The following is a 16,707-nucleotide window of genomic DNA, read 5'->3' on the forward strand; positions in this document are numbered from 1 at the left end:
TGCATTTCACTGCCATTCGCAAAAGAAAAAAAAAGCTGCATTTTACTGCCATTCGCAAAAGAAATAAAATAAACACGCTGCATTTCACTGCGAAATTATTAGCAGAGTAATTGGGTGGTGGTTAAGGGGCCATAATGAGCCGCGTCTGAGGTTGTAGGGGGAGGAGATGTGGATGGATCAAACGGTAGCAGACAAAGGCAGTGTGTGTGGGTTTATATAAATGTACGTCAGTTCAATGATGGGCGCACCAACCCCTTGGGCCGGGCTTTGGGATTGGTTAGGTGGTCAGTAGTAATGCACGCACGGCAGGCATGCTAAGCAGAGCTGCAGGCGCCGCACTTACGCCTCTGCCCATCTCCTTCTAGATGGCCACCACTGCCAACATGTGTGTATGTACTGCTCAAATTTGTTTGTTTTCTAGCCGATGGCTGCACTGTAAATCTGTAATTCGTCAAAGTATTTCTATATGCTAGGTAGTGACTTGGGGCGTGTTTGGTTGCTTTCTAAACGGAGCCTTTTTTTTAAGGTAAAAAACCCCTCATCTATTAACTCATGATGTTTGTGGGATAATTATAGAGTCTTGCGGGATGCGAGACCACACATGGCGACCAAACTCCAAAGAAGTAGCAAATCTAGCTAAAGCATGTGTTTCTTTATTACTCTTTCTACTCTCAGAACAAAAATTGCAAACATCGAAATCAGCTCTTCCTGTTGTGATCTTCCTCACTGTAGCTTCGTTTCTTCCTCCAGTACCTTCAGCGATGTCTTTGATAACAGATTGACAATCAGAGGCAATGATCAAATGATGTTCATCTAGGTCGAGCGCCAAAGACAAAGCCTCCCTACACGCCAATTTTCATGTGTCGGTGGGTCTGTGATCACATAGACCATGGCCGAAGTGCCAAGGTACTTGCCCTTCTCATCCCTGCAAACCACAACAGGCGAACCCCTACCATTATGAGAAGAAATAACAACATCGACATTGAATTTTGAAAAGCCCACATGTGCTGGAACCCATGGTTCTTGAGCATTACAAACACGTGACTGCTTTGCTTGATTCTGTCGCTGTGGCTCCCCGGCCAAGGCCAGCTCCTCGATGAACATCTTAACAAACAGATGAGTTGTCATTGGAGATTGGAATTCCGCCTCATGGATTGCCTTGCGGCGTGCAAACCAGATCGCCCAAAGTGTGACCGTTACCTGAACAAACTCCTCATGCAATAACGTTGCCTGCAGGGTGAATAACCAGTTCCGGGCATGAATTTCAGTTGTATGCAACATATGCTCAACCATATCTCGGTCTGCCAAAGCCCACACACAATGGGACGCCGAACGTTCTAACAGAGCATGCTTTCAGGAGTCTTCCATACCAGACAAACTGCATCTTAGATTTTCAGCCATATTACGCCAAGCCATGACATCATTAGTTGGCAAAGAGTGCAAGGCAAGCCTCCATAGGAATAGTTTGAGCTTTGCAGGCACGAGAGTTCCCTAGAGAGTTGTCCAATCCTTTGCCATCTGACCGATTGATGAGGAACCCGTTGTTTCCTCAAGCCAGATGCCTCTTGTAAATTTCGTGTGAACCATCATTCTGTACACAGAGCGGATGATGAATATGCCCTTTTTCTCCTTGCCCCACGACCAAAAATATGGAACCTGGCGCGTGCACAGAGGAATACCCAAGATGGCCGCAGCATCCATAGGTAAGGAAGTGTGTCGGAGCCTGTTGAGAGGAGGGACGGATCACACAGTTAATGGGCTTCGGCCTAGTACAAAATCGACTCACCCTAATATGAGGTCAGTCGAAACAAGCAACTTACAAGTTAGAACTCACTGAATTTCATGCAACTTACAAGTATCTAAAGTATGCCTGGGCCTTTATCGGGTTTCGGGCCGGGCCAAAAAAGCCCGATGCTAAAAACCCAGGCCTGAGCCCGACCCGGCCCGACCGCCAGGCTTGAATTTTGGGCCCAAGCCCGGCCCGAGACGGAAAAAGCCCGACTAGGCCCGACTGTGGCTTAATTTTATTTTTTGATAGGCCCGAGCTCGGCCAGATGTGACCATCAGACTCAACTTTCTGGCCCGAGCCCGACCCGATGGGACAAATAGGCCATGCCAGGTCAGATCGGGCTGGCCGGGCCGGGCTGCCCATGCCCAGGTATAATCTAAAGTGATCAATTTATCATGATCAAATGCATCTAAGGTTAACCACTCAAAAAAAGTATCTAAGGTTATCTGAATCAACTAACCATATGGACTAACCAAAGTGTCCCACTTCGATACAACCCCTTCATTAAATGTATAAAGGGGAATGTGAACTTTTGACAACATATACGATGGAAGGACATTGTACGATGTTCTATGCGTCACTACTCACGCACCTGGGACGGCCCATTATCTCATGTCCGTCTGCTTTATGTAAAAAATATACTACAAAATGGGAGACCTCTCTGCATCAGTTCTCGCGCGCCTAGGCTGGCCTATTAACTAATATCTGCCCCTTTTATATAGAAAATATACTGCAAAAATGTAGATCTCCAGGACTCCTTTTATATAGAAAACACATGACCTCAAACTATTGGTGTACGCCACTTGCCACTAGACCTAGCAAACACTTGTGATTTTATATATCATGAATCATATAAGAATACACAATGCCATTCATTTATTTTTTATTTTCTTGGAAAAAATGCAAACAATTTGAAATTGCCAAATACTTTTTGGGAAAAGCAAATAATTGATGAAGCTCCCAAGTTTTTTTTAATAATTTTCGAAATTCCACAACATTTCTAGAAAAATGTGAAGAACTTTTTGAATTCCAAACATTTTCTCAAGAAACAATTTTTGTAATCCTGAAAAGTTTATAATATGCAAAAAATTGAAAAAATCAATACATTTTTAGAAAAACAAGAAGAAAATGAAAAATACATTTTTTCTTTTGAAAAAAGACGAACCTTTTTAAAAAACGTGAGAACATTTTCGAAACTCCGACCAAATTTGGCAAAAACAAAATTGGACACTGAATTTTTGAAAGCACAAACATATTTTCAAATCCCAGTATTTTCTAATGTGTGAACAAAAAATGAACATGAGGATATACTTTTAAGCTCTAATTTTATATAAAAGGTAAACATTTTTATATTCCCAAACATTTTTTGTAATTATGATTTTTTTTAAGCATGGAGATGTTTTGAAAATTTGAACAAACTTTTTTATAACATGAAATGGTTATAAAATATCCAAACATTTTTTGAAAAGATGATCAATTTTTAGGAAAATGCAAACAATTTTAGAAATACCCAACAGGCGCCCGAGGCGAGCGGTACCGTCGCTTAGTATGGGCAACGAGCTATGGAGGTGTCCATCAATCGAAATCAATGCGATGAGTAGGCATTGCCAAGCAACGGACGCACTAGAGTTATAAGTATATGAAAGCTTAACGAAAGCTATGTGAGTGTGGTGTGTGCATGCAACTTGCTTACTCATGAAGACCTCGAACGTTTGAGGAAGCCCATAATAGGAACACACAAGCCAAGTTCTATAATAATCCCACTAGCATATGAAAATGACAAAACATGATACTCTTTATATGAAAAACATGGTGCTTTCACTAAGTACAAGTGTGGAAAAAGAGGTAGCAACACTGTCTCTTATTTCTTTTATCTTTTTTTTTGTCTTTTCCGTCCGGAGTTTCATCCCGACTTGAGGGAATCATTTTCTCCATTATCCTTTTCTCATTGAGACAGTGCACTAATAATGATAAACATCACACATTTATCTACTTACGATTCGATATGAAAAACTACTAAACAAGATGACTCTATATGAATGCCTCTGGCAGTGTACGAGGATGTGCAATGAGCTAGCATAACATGTAAATAATGATGAACAGTGGCTGTGCTATGAATACTATGTGAGCTTCATGATCATGCAAAGCAATATGATGATGAACACACAGGTCGTATGACGTAACAGTGAAAGTTGCATGGCAATATATCTTGAAATTGGTATGAAATGCCATGATACATAGGTATGGTGGCTATTTTAAGGAAGATATTTTTGGAAATATGCCCTAGAGGCAATAATAAAATGGTTATTATCATATTTCCTTGTTCATGATAATCGTCTATTGTTCATGCTATAGTTGTATTAACAGGAAACAGTAATACATGTGTGAATAAATAGATCACAATGTGTCCCTAGCAAGCCTCTAGTTGGTTAGCTCGTTGATCAATAGATGATCATGGTTTCCTGATCATGGACATTAGATGTCATTGATAACGGGATCACATTATTGGGAGAATGATGTGATGGACAAGACCTAATCCTAAGCATAGCACTAGATCACGTTGTTCGTATGCTAAAGCTTTTCTAATGTCAAGTGTCTTTTCCTTCGACCATGAGATTGTGAAACTCCCGGATATCGTAGGAGTGGTTTGGGTGTATTAAACGTCACAATGTAACTGGGTGACTATAAAGGTGCACTACGGGTATCTCCAAAAGTGTCTGATGGGTTGGTACGAGTCGAGATCAGGATTTGTCACTCCGTGTGACGGAGAGGTATCTCTGGGCCCACTCGGTAGAACATCATCATGAGCTCAATGTGACTAAGGAGTTAGTCACAGGATGAGGTGCTACGGAACGAGTAAATAGACTTACCGGTAACGAGATTGAACAAGGTATAGGTATACCGACGATCGAATCTCGGGCAAGTTCTATACCAACAGACAAAGGGAATTGTATACATGATTGATTGAATCCTTGACATCGTGGTTCATTCGATGAGATCATCGTGGAACATGTGGGAACCACCATCGGTATCCAGACCCCGCTGATGGTTATTGGCCGGAGAGATGTCTCGGTCATGTCTGCAAGCCTCCCGAACCCGTAGGGTCTACACACTTAAGGTTCGATGACGCTAGGGTTATAGAGAATTGTTATACGAGGTTACCGAAGGTTGTTCGGAGTCCCGGATGAGATCCCGGACATCATGAAGAGCTCCGGAATGGTCCGTAGGTAAAGATTGATATGTAGGAAGGATGGGTTTGGACGCCGGAAATGTTTCGGGCATCACCGGCACAGTACCGGGACCACCGGAAGGGTTCCGGAGGCCCACCGGGAGAGGCCACCAGCCCGAGGAGGCTACATGGGCCAAGTGTGAGAGGAACCAGCCCTGGGTGGGCTGGTGCGCCCCCACACGTGGCCCATGGCGCCTAAGAGGGGGAAGGGGGGAACCCTAGCGCAGGTGGGCCTAAGGCCCACCAGGGGGTGCGCCACCCCCTCCTCCCCTCCTAGCCGCCACCCTTCCCCCATCTAGGGCTACCGCCCCCCCCCTCAAGGGGGAAACCCTAAAGGGGGCACCACCTTCCCTTCCCCCTATATATAGCGGGGGTTTTGGCCATTGGAGACACGGTTTTCCATCTCTTTCTCGGCGCAACCCTGTTCTTCTTCCTCCTCCTCTCCCAAGGTGCTTGGCAAAGCCCTGCCGGGAGATCTCGTCTCTCCATCGACACCATGCCGTCGTGCTGCCGGAGATCTTCCCCAAACTCTCCCTCCTCCTTGCTGGTTCAAGGTGCGGGAGACGTCACCGGGCTGCACGTGTGTTGAACGCGGAGGTGCCATGGTTCGACACTAGATCGGAAGCACACCTCGATCTGAATCACCGCGAGTACGACTCCATCAACCGCATTCTAGCAACGCTTCCGCTCAGCGATCTTCAAAGGTATGAAGATGCACTCTCCCCTCTCTCGTTGCTGGTCTCTCCATAGGAAGATCTGAATATGGCGTAGGAAAATTTTGAATTTATGCTACGTTACCCAGCAGTGGCATCAGAGCCAGGTTTTCTATGCGTAGATTCTATGCACGAGTAGAACACAAAAAGGTTGTGGGCGATGGTTTTGTCAATTGCTTGCCGCTACTAGTCTTATTCTTTTCCGGCGGTATTGTGGGATGAAGCGGCCCGGACCGACCTTACATGTACACTTACGTGAGACAGGTTCTACCGACCAACATGCACTAGGTGCATAAGGTGTCTAGCGGGTGTCTGTCTCTCCCACTCTAGTCGGATTGGATTTGATGAAAAGGGTCCTTATGAAGGGTAAATAGCTTTGGCATGTCATCGTTGTGTCTGTCACGTAGGTAAGAAGGCGTTCTTGCTAGAAACCCAAATCAGCCACGTAAAACTTGCAACAACAATTAGAGAATGTCTAACTTGTTTTTGCAGGGTTTGACATGTGATGTGATATGGCGAAAAGTTGTGATGTTACATGTATGATGTATGAGATGATCATGTTTTTGTAATAGAATTCATGACTTGCATGTCGATGAGTATGACAACCAGCAGGAGCCATAGGAGTTGTCTTAATTTATTGTATGAGATGCAACGCCATGTGTTCACTACTTTTACTTCATTGCTAACGGTTAGCTATAGTAGTGGTGGTAGTAGTAGTTGGCGTGACGACTTCACGGAGACACGATGATGGAGATCATGGTGTCACGCCAGTGACAATGATGATCATGCGATGTCCGAAGATGGAGATCGAAGGAGCAAAGATGATAATGGCCATATCATGTCACTATATGATTGCATGTGATGTTTATCATGTTTTTCATCTTATTGCTTAGAACGACGGTAGCATAATAAGATGATCCCTCATAAAATTTCGAGAACGTATTCCCCTAAGTGTGCACCGTTGCGAAGGATCGTTGTCTCGAAGCACCACGTGATGATCAGGTGTGATAGATTCTGACGTTCGCATACAACGGGTGTAAGCCAGATTTACACAGGCGAAACACTTAGGTTGACTCGACGAGCTTAGCATGTACAGACATGACCTCGAATACAAGAGACCGAAAGGTCGAACATGAGTCGTATGGTTGAATACGATCAGCATGAAGTTGCTCACCATGACGACTAGTCTGTCTCACGTGTTGATCGGACACGGGTTAGTCGACATGGATGATGTATCACTTAGATGACTAGAGGGATGTCGATTTAAGTGGGAGTTCATACTTAATTTGATTAAATGAACTTAATTATCATGAACTTAGTCTAAAAGTTGTCTTTACAAATATTGTAGATCCAATGGCCAACACACCTGTCAACCTCAACTTCAACGTGTTCTTAGAGAAAAACAAGCTGAAAGATGATGGTAGCTACTATGCAGACTGGGTCCGCAACTTGAAGCTCATCCTCGAAGCAGCCAAGAAGGCTTATTTCCTTAGTGCGCCACTAGGTGACACTCCTGCTCCCGCAGCAGCCCAAGACATTCAGAATGTCTAGCAGACGCGGAGTGATGACTACTCTCTGGTTAGATGTGGCATGTTATACAGTTTGGAAACAGGGCTCCAAAGGCTCTTTGAGCAACACGGAGCATATGAGATGTTCCAGGAGCTGAAACTAGTTTTTCAAGCTCATGCCCATGTCGAGAGATATGAAGTCTCCGACAAGTTCTTTAGCTATAAGATGGAGGAGAAGAGTTCTGTTAGTGAGCATATACTCAGAATGTCTGGGTTACACGGTCGTTTGACTCAGCTTGGAGTCGAACTTCGGGATGACGCTGTAATTGACAGAATCCTCCAATCTCTCCCACCAAGCTACAAGGGTTTTGTGCTGAACTATAATATGCAAGGGATGGAGAAGACCATTTCCGAGTTGTACTCGATGCTGGAATCTACAGAGGTAGAAATCAAGAAAGAGCATCAAGTGTTGATGGTCAACAAGACCACCAGTTTCAAGAAGGGCAAGGGTAAGAAGAACTTCAAGAAAGACGACAAAGCCGTTGCCGCGCCCGGTAAGCCAGATGCCGGAAATAAGAAAAATAATGGACCCAATCCTGATACTGAGTGCTTCTACCGCAAGGGAAAAGTCACTGGAAGCGGAACTGCCCCAAATACTTAGCGGACAAGAAGGCCGGCAACGTTAAAGGTATATATGATATACATGTTATTGATGTGTACCTTACCAGCGCTCGTAGTAGCTCCTGGGTATTTGATACCGGTGTTGTTGCTCACATTTGCAACTCAAAGCAGGAACTGCGGAATAAGCGGAGACTGGCCAAGGACGAGGTGACGATGCACGTCGGGAATGGCTCCAAGGTCGATGTGATCGCCATCGGCACGCTGCCTCTACATCTACCTTCGGGATTAGTTTTAAACCTTAATAATTGTTATTTAGTTCCAGCTTTGAGCATGAACATTGTATCAGGGTCTTGCTTAATGCGAGACGGCTACTCATTTAAGTCAGAGAATAATGGTTGTTCTATTTATATGAGTGATATGTTTTATGGTCATGATCCGCTGGTGAATGGTTTATTCTTGATGAATCTCGATCGTGATGTTACACATATTCATAGTGTGAATACCAAAAGATGCAAAGTTGACAATGATAGTCCCACATACTTGTGGCACTGCAGCCTTGGTCATATCGATGTTAAGCGCATGAAGAAACTCCATACCGATGGACTGTTAGAGTCTCTTGACTTTGAATCATTTGACACATGCGAGCCGTGCCTCATGGGCAAGATGACTAAGGCTCCATTCCCAGGAATAATGGAGAGAGCAACCGACTTATTGGAAATAATACATACTAATGTGTGTAGTCCAATGAACGTTGAAGCTCGCGGTGGCTATCGTTATGTTCTCACTCTCACCGATGATTTGAGTAGGTATGGGTATATCTACTTGATGAAGCACAAATCTGAAACATTTGAAAAGTTCAAGGAATTTCAGAATGAGGTTGAGAATCAACGTGACAGAAAAATAAAGTGTCAACGATCTGATCGTGGAGGAGAATATTTGAGTCACGAGTTTGGCACACACCTAAGGAAGTGTGGAATCGTTTCACAACTGACACTGCTTGGCGCACTGCAACCCAACGGAGTGTCTGAACGTCGTAATCGCACTTTATTAGATATGGTACGATCTATGATGTCTCTTACCCACTTACCGCTGTCATTTTGGGGATACACATTGGAAACTGCAGCATTCACTTTAAATAGGGCACCATCTAAATCCGTTGAGACGACACCGTATGAACTATGGTTTGGCAAGAAACCTAAGCTGTCGTTTCTGAAAGTTTGGGGCTACGATGCTTATGTGAAGAAACTTCAACCAGAAAAGATTGAACCCAAAGCGGAGAAATGTGTATTCATAGGATACCCTAAGGAAACTATTGGGTATACCTTCTATCTTAGATCCGAAGGTAAAACCTTTGTTGCCAAGAACGGATCCTTTCTAGAGAAAGAGTTTCTCTCGAAAGAAGTGGGAGGAAAGTGGAACTTGATGAGGTAATTACACCCCCTCTCGAACCGGAGAGTAGCGCAATGCTGGAAATTGTTCCTGTGGCGCCTACGCCAACTAGAGAGGAAGTTAATGATGATGATCATGAAGCTTCGGATCAAGTTGCTACTGAACCATGAAGGTCCACAAGGGTACGATCCGCACGAGAGTGGTACGGCAACCCTGTGATGGAAATCATGTTGTTAGACAACGGTGAACCTTCGAACTATGAAGAAGCAATGGCGGGCCCGGATTCCAACAAATGGTTTGAGGCTATGAAATCTGAGATAGGATCCATGTATGAGAACAAAGTATGGGCTTTGGTGGACTTGCCCGATGATCGGCGAGCCATAGAAAATAAATGGATCTTCAAGAAGAAGACTGACGCAAACGGTAATGTGACCGTTTACAAAGCTCGACTTGTCGCAAAGGGTTTTCGACAAATTCAAGGAGTTGACTACGATGAGACTTTCTCTCCCGTAGCGAAGCTAAATTCAGTCCGAATCATGTTAGCAATTGCCGCTTTTCATGATTATGAAATTTGGCAAATGGACGTCAAAAGAGCGTTCTTTAACGGGTATCTTAAGGAAGAGTTGTATATGATGCAACCAGAAGGTTTTGTCGATCCTAAGAGTGCTAACAAGGTATGCAAGCTCCAGCGCTCCATCTATGGGCTGGTGCAAGCATCTCGGAGTTGGAACATTCGCTTTAATGAGGTGATTAAAGCGTTTGGGTTCATACAGGTTTATGGAGAAGCCTGTCTGTACAAGAAAGTGAGTGGGAGCTTTGTAGCTTTCCTCATACTATATGTGGATGACATATTATTGATGGAGAATAATATAGAGTTATTGGAGAGTATAAAGGCCTACTTGAACAAGAGTTTTTCAATGAAGGACCTTGGAGAAGCTGCATACATATTAGGCATCAAGATCTATAGAGATAGATCGAGACGCCTCATAGGTCTTTCACAAAGTACATACCTTGACAAGATATTGAAGAAGTTCAATATGGAAAATTCGAAGAAAGGGTTCTTGCCAGTTTTGGAAGGTAAGAGATTGAGTAAGACTTAGTCACCGACCACGACAACACATAGAGAGAAGATGAGTACTGTCCCCTATGCTTCAGCCGTGGGCTCTCTAATGTATGCCATGCTGTGTACCAGACCTGATATAAACCTTTCCATAATTTTGGTAGGGAGGTACCAAAGTGATCCCGGTATGGAACACTGGACAGCTGTCATGAATATCCTTAAGTACGTGAAAAGGACTAAGGAGATGTTTCTCGTTTATGGAGGTGACGAAGAGCTCGTCGTAAAGGGTTACGCTGATGCTAGCTTCGACACAGATCCGGATAAACCTAAGTCACAAACCGGATACGTGTATGTTTTGAATGGTGGGGCAGTGAGCTGGTGCAGTGATACGTCTCAAACGTATCTATAATTTTTGATGGTTTCACGGTGTTATCTTGTCTTCTTTGGTTGTTTTATGTACCTTTCATATCTTTTTTGGGACTAACTTATTAATTCAGTGCCAAGTGCCAGTTCCTGTTTTTTTTCCGTGTTTTTGACTCTTTTCAGATCTGATTTTGGAACGGAGTCCAAACGGAAGAAAAACCCCGAGATGATTTTTTCCCGAACGGAAGAAGACAAGGGGGCTTTTGGGCCAAGCCAGGTGGGCTCCAGGGAGCCCACAAGCCCCCACTCCGCCACCAGGGGGAGGCGGCGGTGGCCAGGCTTGTGGCCTCCCTGGCCGCCCCATGACCTAGGTCTTTGGCCTATAAATTCCCAAATATCCCGCAAAAAATCAGGGGAGCCTTGAAAATACTTTTCCGCCGCCGCAAGCTTCCGTTTCCGCGAAATCTCATCTGGAGACCCTTCCCGGCGCCCTGCCGGAGGGGACTTTGGAGTTGGAGGGCTTCTTCATCATCATCATCGCCCCTCCAATGACTCGTGAGTAGTTCACTTCAGACCAACGAGTCCGTAGTTAGTAGCTAGATGGCTTCTTCTCTCTCTTGGATCTTCAATACAAAGTTCTCCATGATCTTCATGGAGATCTATCCGATGTAATCTTCTTTGGCGGTGTGTTTGTCGAGATCCGATGAATTGTGGATTTGTGATCAGATTATCAATGATATATATTTGAGTCTTTGCTGATTTCTTATATGCATGATTTGATATCCTTGTAAGTCTCTCCGAGTCTTGGGTTTTGTTTGGCCAACTAGATCTATGATTCTCGCAATGGGAGAAGTGCTTGGTTTTGGGTTCTACCATGTGGTGACCTTTCCCAGTGACAGTAGGGGCAGCAAGGCACACATCAAGTAGTTGCCATCAAGGGTAAAAAGATGGGGGTTTTATCATTGGTTTGACATTATCCCTCTACATCATGTCATCTGTTGCTTAAGGCGTTACTCTGTTCTTATGAACTTAATACACTAGATGCATGCTGGATAGCGGTCGATGTTTGGAGTAATAGTAGTAGATGCAGAAAGTATTGGTCTACTTGTTTCGGACGTGATGCCTATAGAAATAATCATTGTATAGATATCGTCACGACTTTGCGCGGTTCTATCAATTGCTCGATAGTAATTTGTTCACCCACCGTCTACTTGCTTTCATGAGAGAAGCCACTAGTAAACACTACAGCCCCCGGGTCTATTCACATCCATCGTTTACATCTCCTCTTTTACTTTGCTTTGTTACTTTGTTGCTTTCAGTTCTCACTTGGCAAACAATCTATAAGGGATTGACAACCCCTTCATAGCGTTGGGAGCAAGTTTTTGTGTTTGTGCAGGATCTTGAGATACTCCTCCACTGGATTGATACCTTGGTTCTCAAACTGAGGGAAGTACTTACCACCGCTACGCTACATCACCCTTTCCGCTTCGAGGGAACACCAACGCAAGGCGCCAAGGCCACGGGGGAAATCCTTTGCATACTTTCCTAGGAAGTCCCTTAAGGCGTAGCCGCAGCAGAAAGATCAAGCCAAGTATTCTCCCATCGACGTGCCTATTTCTGGCGCCATTGGAATGTCTTTTGTTGCAGTAGTAGAAGTATTTCTGGCGCCGTTGCCGGGGAGGAGAAATCAAGATCTATCCAAGTAGGTCTCACAAACTCTTCTCTTGCATTTACTTTTGTTGCCAGTTGTCTCTCGTTTTCCTCTCCCCCACTTCACATTTGTCGTTTTCATTCGCCTTTCTCCTTCGCCGTTTTCTTTTGCCCTTGCCGTTTTCCTTTGCCGGTTTCTTGCTTGCTTGTGTGCTTGTTTGTTTGTTGAAGACATCATGTCTGAAAACACCAAACTTTGCAACTTCTCGAGCACTAATAATAATGATTTTATTAGTACTCCGATTGCTCCCGCCACTAGTGCGGAATCGTATGAAAGCAACGCAGCTTTGCTGAATCTTGCTATGAAAGAGCAATTCTCTGGCCTTCCTAGTGAAGATGCCGCATCCCATCTCAATACCTTCATTGAGCTTTGCGATATGCAAAAGAAAAGAGATGTGGATAATGACGTGATTAAGTTGAAACTTTTTCCTTTCTCGTTGCGAGATCACGCAAAAACTTGGTTTTCTTCTTTGCCTAAAAATAGTATCGCTTTTTGGATAGGTGCAAAGATGCTTACATATCCAAGTATTTTCCGCCGGCTAAGATCATCTCCTTATGTAACGATATCATGAATTTCAAGGAACTTGATCATGAACACGTTGCACAATCTTGGGAGAGGATGAAGCTTATGATTAGAAATTGTCCCGCTCATGGCTTGAGTTTGTGGATGATTATACAAATCTTTTACGCTGGCTTGAATTTCGCTTCTCACAATATCTTGGACTCCGCCTCAGGTGGAATGTTCATGGAAATCATGTTAGGAGACGCTACAAAACTCCTAGACAATATCATGACCAACTACTCTCAGTGGCACACTGAAAGGTCGCTTGCTAGCAAAAAGGTGCACGCTATAGAAGAAATTAACACGCTTAGTGCTAAGACGGATGAGTTGATGAATTTGGTTGCTACTAGAAACGCTACCGTAGATCCTAATGACATGCCACTATCTTCTTTGATTGATAGTAGCAACGCTAGTTTGGACGTGAATTTTGTTGGTAGGAACAATTTTGGCAACAACAATGTTTTTAGAGGAAACTATGTTCCTAGGCCTTTTCCTAGTAACTCCTCTAACAATTATGTGAATTCCTACGGCAACACTTCTGGAAATCACAACAAATTACCCTCTGATCTAGAGAGTAATATCAAAGAGTTCATCAACTCTCAAAAGATTTTCAATGCGTCCATAGAGGAAAAACTACTCAAAATAGACGATTTGGCTAAGAGCGTTGATAGGATGTCTTGTGATATTGATGCTTTGAAAGTTAGATGCGCTCCTCACAAGATCAACTTGGATGAAACTTTGAAAGCTATGCGTATCTCCATGAATGGGAGCAAAGAAAGAACCGCCCAAATTCGCGCTAGACATGAATGGTTTAAAAGGGTGTGTTCTAGTGATGCAAATCACGAAGATCTTAAAGTGCTTGGTGTGTCTCCTCTTGAATCTTTGTTTTCGCGTGTCAAACCTACTTATTGAGGGGCTGGATATGAATCCAATTTGGTTGAAAAACGCCCCAATGTTTCGGAGTCCACCTATCTTGATGATAAAGGTGTGGAGAGTAGAGTAGAAGAAGTCAAAATTTTGGGTAGTAATGAAACTCCCACTTTGGATTTCAAGGAATTCAATTATGATAATTGCTCCTTGTTTGAATGCATTTCTTTGATGCAATCCATTGCAAACTATCCACATGCTTATAGCCAAAGCAAAGCCTTTACCGCGCATATCGTAGATGCTATGATGAAATCTCTTGAAGAGAAGCTCGAACTAGAAGTCTCTATACCTAGAAAACTTCATGATGAGTAGGAACCTACTATCAAAATCAAGATCAAAAACTATGAGTGCAATGCTTTGTGTGATTTGGGTGCTAGTGTTTCCGTGATTCCAAAATCTTTATGTGATATTCTTGGTTTTCATGAGATTGAAGTGTGTTCTCTTAATTTGCATCTTGCGGGTTCTACTGTCAAGAAACCCATGGGGAGGATCGATGATGTTCTTATTGTTGCAAATAAGAACTAAGTACCTGTGGATTTCATTGTACTTGACATAGATTGCAATCCTTCATGTCCCATTATTCTTGGTAGACCTTTCCTAAGGACTATTGGTGCTATCATCGATATGAAGGAAGGGAATATTAGATTTCAATTTCCTTTAAATAAGGGCATGGAGCACTTTCCTATAAATAAAATAAGACTGCCTTATGAATCTATGATGAGGGCTACCTATGGTTTGAGCACCAAAGATGACTATACGTGATTCCATCACTTTCGCCTAGCTAAGGGCGTTAAAAAAGCGCTTGTTGGGAGGCAACCCAACGTATCTATCCTTTTTCTTTCTGTTTTGTGTTTCCACACTTTCATAATTCTGTTATGATTGTGTTTTTTTGTTTCTTTTTGCGTTTGTGCCAAGCAAAACCGTTATGATTAGTCTTGGGGGTGATCGTTTGGTCATCGTGGAAAAGACAGAAACTTTCTGCTCACAAAAAGAATATTCATTTTTTTTTCTGTAAGAGATTTTGAGTTGATTCTTTTTCTGATGATTTCTACGAAAATTCTTCAGACTGTCGTAATTTTTTAGAATTTTTGAAGTACCAGAGGTATATGAAATATACAGATTGCTACAGACTGGTCTGCTGTTAACAGATTCTGTTTTTGCTGTGTTGGTTGCTTATTTTGATGAAACTATGGATAGTATCGGGGGTATTAGCCATGGAAGATTGAAAGTACAGTAACCCAACATCAGCACAAGTAGAATTTAAGTTTGCTACAGTACCTAAGGAAGTGGTGGTTTGCTTTCTTGTACTAATGTTATCACGAGTTTCTGTTTAAGTTTCGTGTTGTGAAGTTTTCAAGTTTTGGTTGAAGTTCTTATGGACAAAGAGATAAAGAGTGGCAAGAGCTCAAGCTTGGGGATTCCCAAGGCACCCCAAGAGATTCAAGGATGCCGTAAAATCCTAAGCTTGGGGATGCCCCAGGAAGGCATCCCCTCTCTCGTCTTCAATCCATCGGTAACGTTACTTGGGGCTATATTTTTATTCACCACATGTTATGTGTTTTTTCTTGGAGCATCTTGTATCGTAGGAGTCTTTTATTTTTGTTGTGTCCCAATCATCCTTGCTGCACACCTAGAGAGAGAGACATGCACACACCGTGATTTTGTCAAGCTTCACTTATATCTTTTGGTAGACAATTCAGCTCACATGTGCTTCACTTATATTTTTTGAGCTAGATACTTTTGCTCTATGTGCTTCGCTTATATCTTTTAGAGCACAATGGTGCGTGGCTTGGTAGTTGATCTATGCTTTAAAAGTAGTCTCAAAAGGGGTAGTTATCCAAAGGGATACGAAAACTTCCACCTTCATGTGCATTGAATAGTTAGAGAAGTTTGATTCATCTCAATTAGTTTTGAGTTGTGGTTATGGTAATATTGAAGTCATGCTAGTAAGGTGTTGTGAATCTAGAAATACTTGTGTTGAAGTTAGTGATTCCCGTAGCATGCACGTATGGTGAACCGCTATGTGATGAAATCTGAGCATGATTAGTATATTGATTGTCATCCTTTGCGTGGCGGTCGGGATCGCGCGATGGTTTATACCTACCAACCCTTCCCCTAGGAGTATGCGTTGAATGCTTTGTTTCGATTACTAATAGAACTTTTGCAACAAGTATATGAGTTCTTCATGACTAATGTTGAGTCCATGGTTTAGATGCACTTTCACCTTCCACCATCACTATCTTCTTAGTGTCGTGCAACTTTCGCCGGTGCACAAAACCCACCATTAGCCTCCCTCAAAACAGCCACCATACCTACCTATTATGGCTTTTTCAAAGTCATTCCGAGATATATTGCCATGCAACTACCACCATGACATGTGCCACCACGTCTACTTTGCCTTTGCACGATCGTAAGATACCTAGCATGTTGTTTCCATTGATGTCTATGCCATGCTAGATCATTGCCACGGTACACTACCGAAGGCATTCCATATAGAGTCATAGTTTCTCTAAGTTTTGAGTTGAAAGTGTGATGATCATCATTAATGGAGCATTGTACCATGTGAGGAAATAAAAGAGGCCAAAGAAGCCCCCCAAAAAAAGAGGCCAAAGAGCCCACCAAAATAAAATATAAAAAAATGGGAGAAAAAGAGAGAAGGGACAATGCTACCACTTTTTCCACACTTGTGCATATTAAGCACCATGATCTTCATGATTGAGAGTCTCTCGTTTTGTCACCACCATATAGCTAGTGGGAAATTTTCATTATATAACTTGGCTTGTATATTCCAATGATAGGCTTCCTCAAAATTGCCTTAGGTCTTCGTGAGCAAGCA

Source organism: Hordeum vulgare, chromosome 5H, assembly GCF_904849725.1.
Source record: "Hordeum vulgare subsp. vulgare chromosome 5H, MorexV3_pseudomolecules_assembly, whole genome shotgun sequence".
Classification (NCBI taxonomy): domain Eukaryota; kingdom Viridiplantae; phylum Streptophyta; class Magnoliopsida; order Poales; family Poaceae; genus Hordeum; species Hordeum vulgare.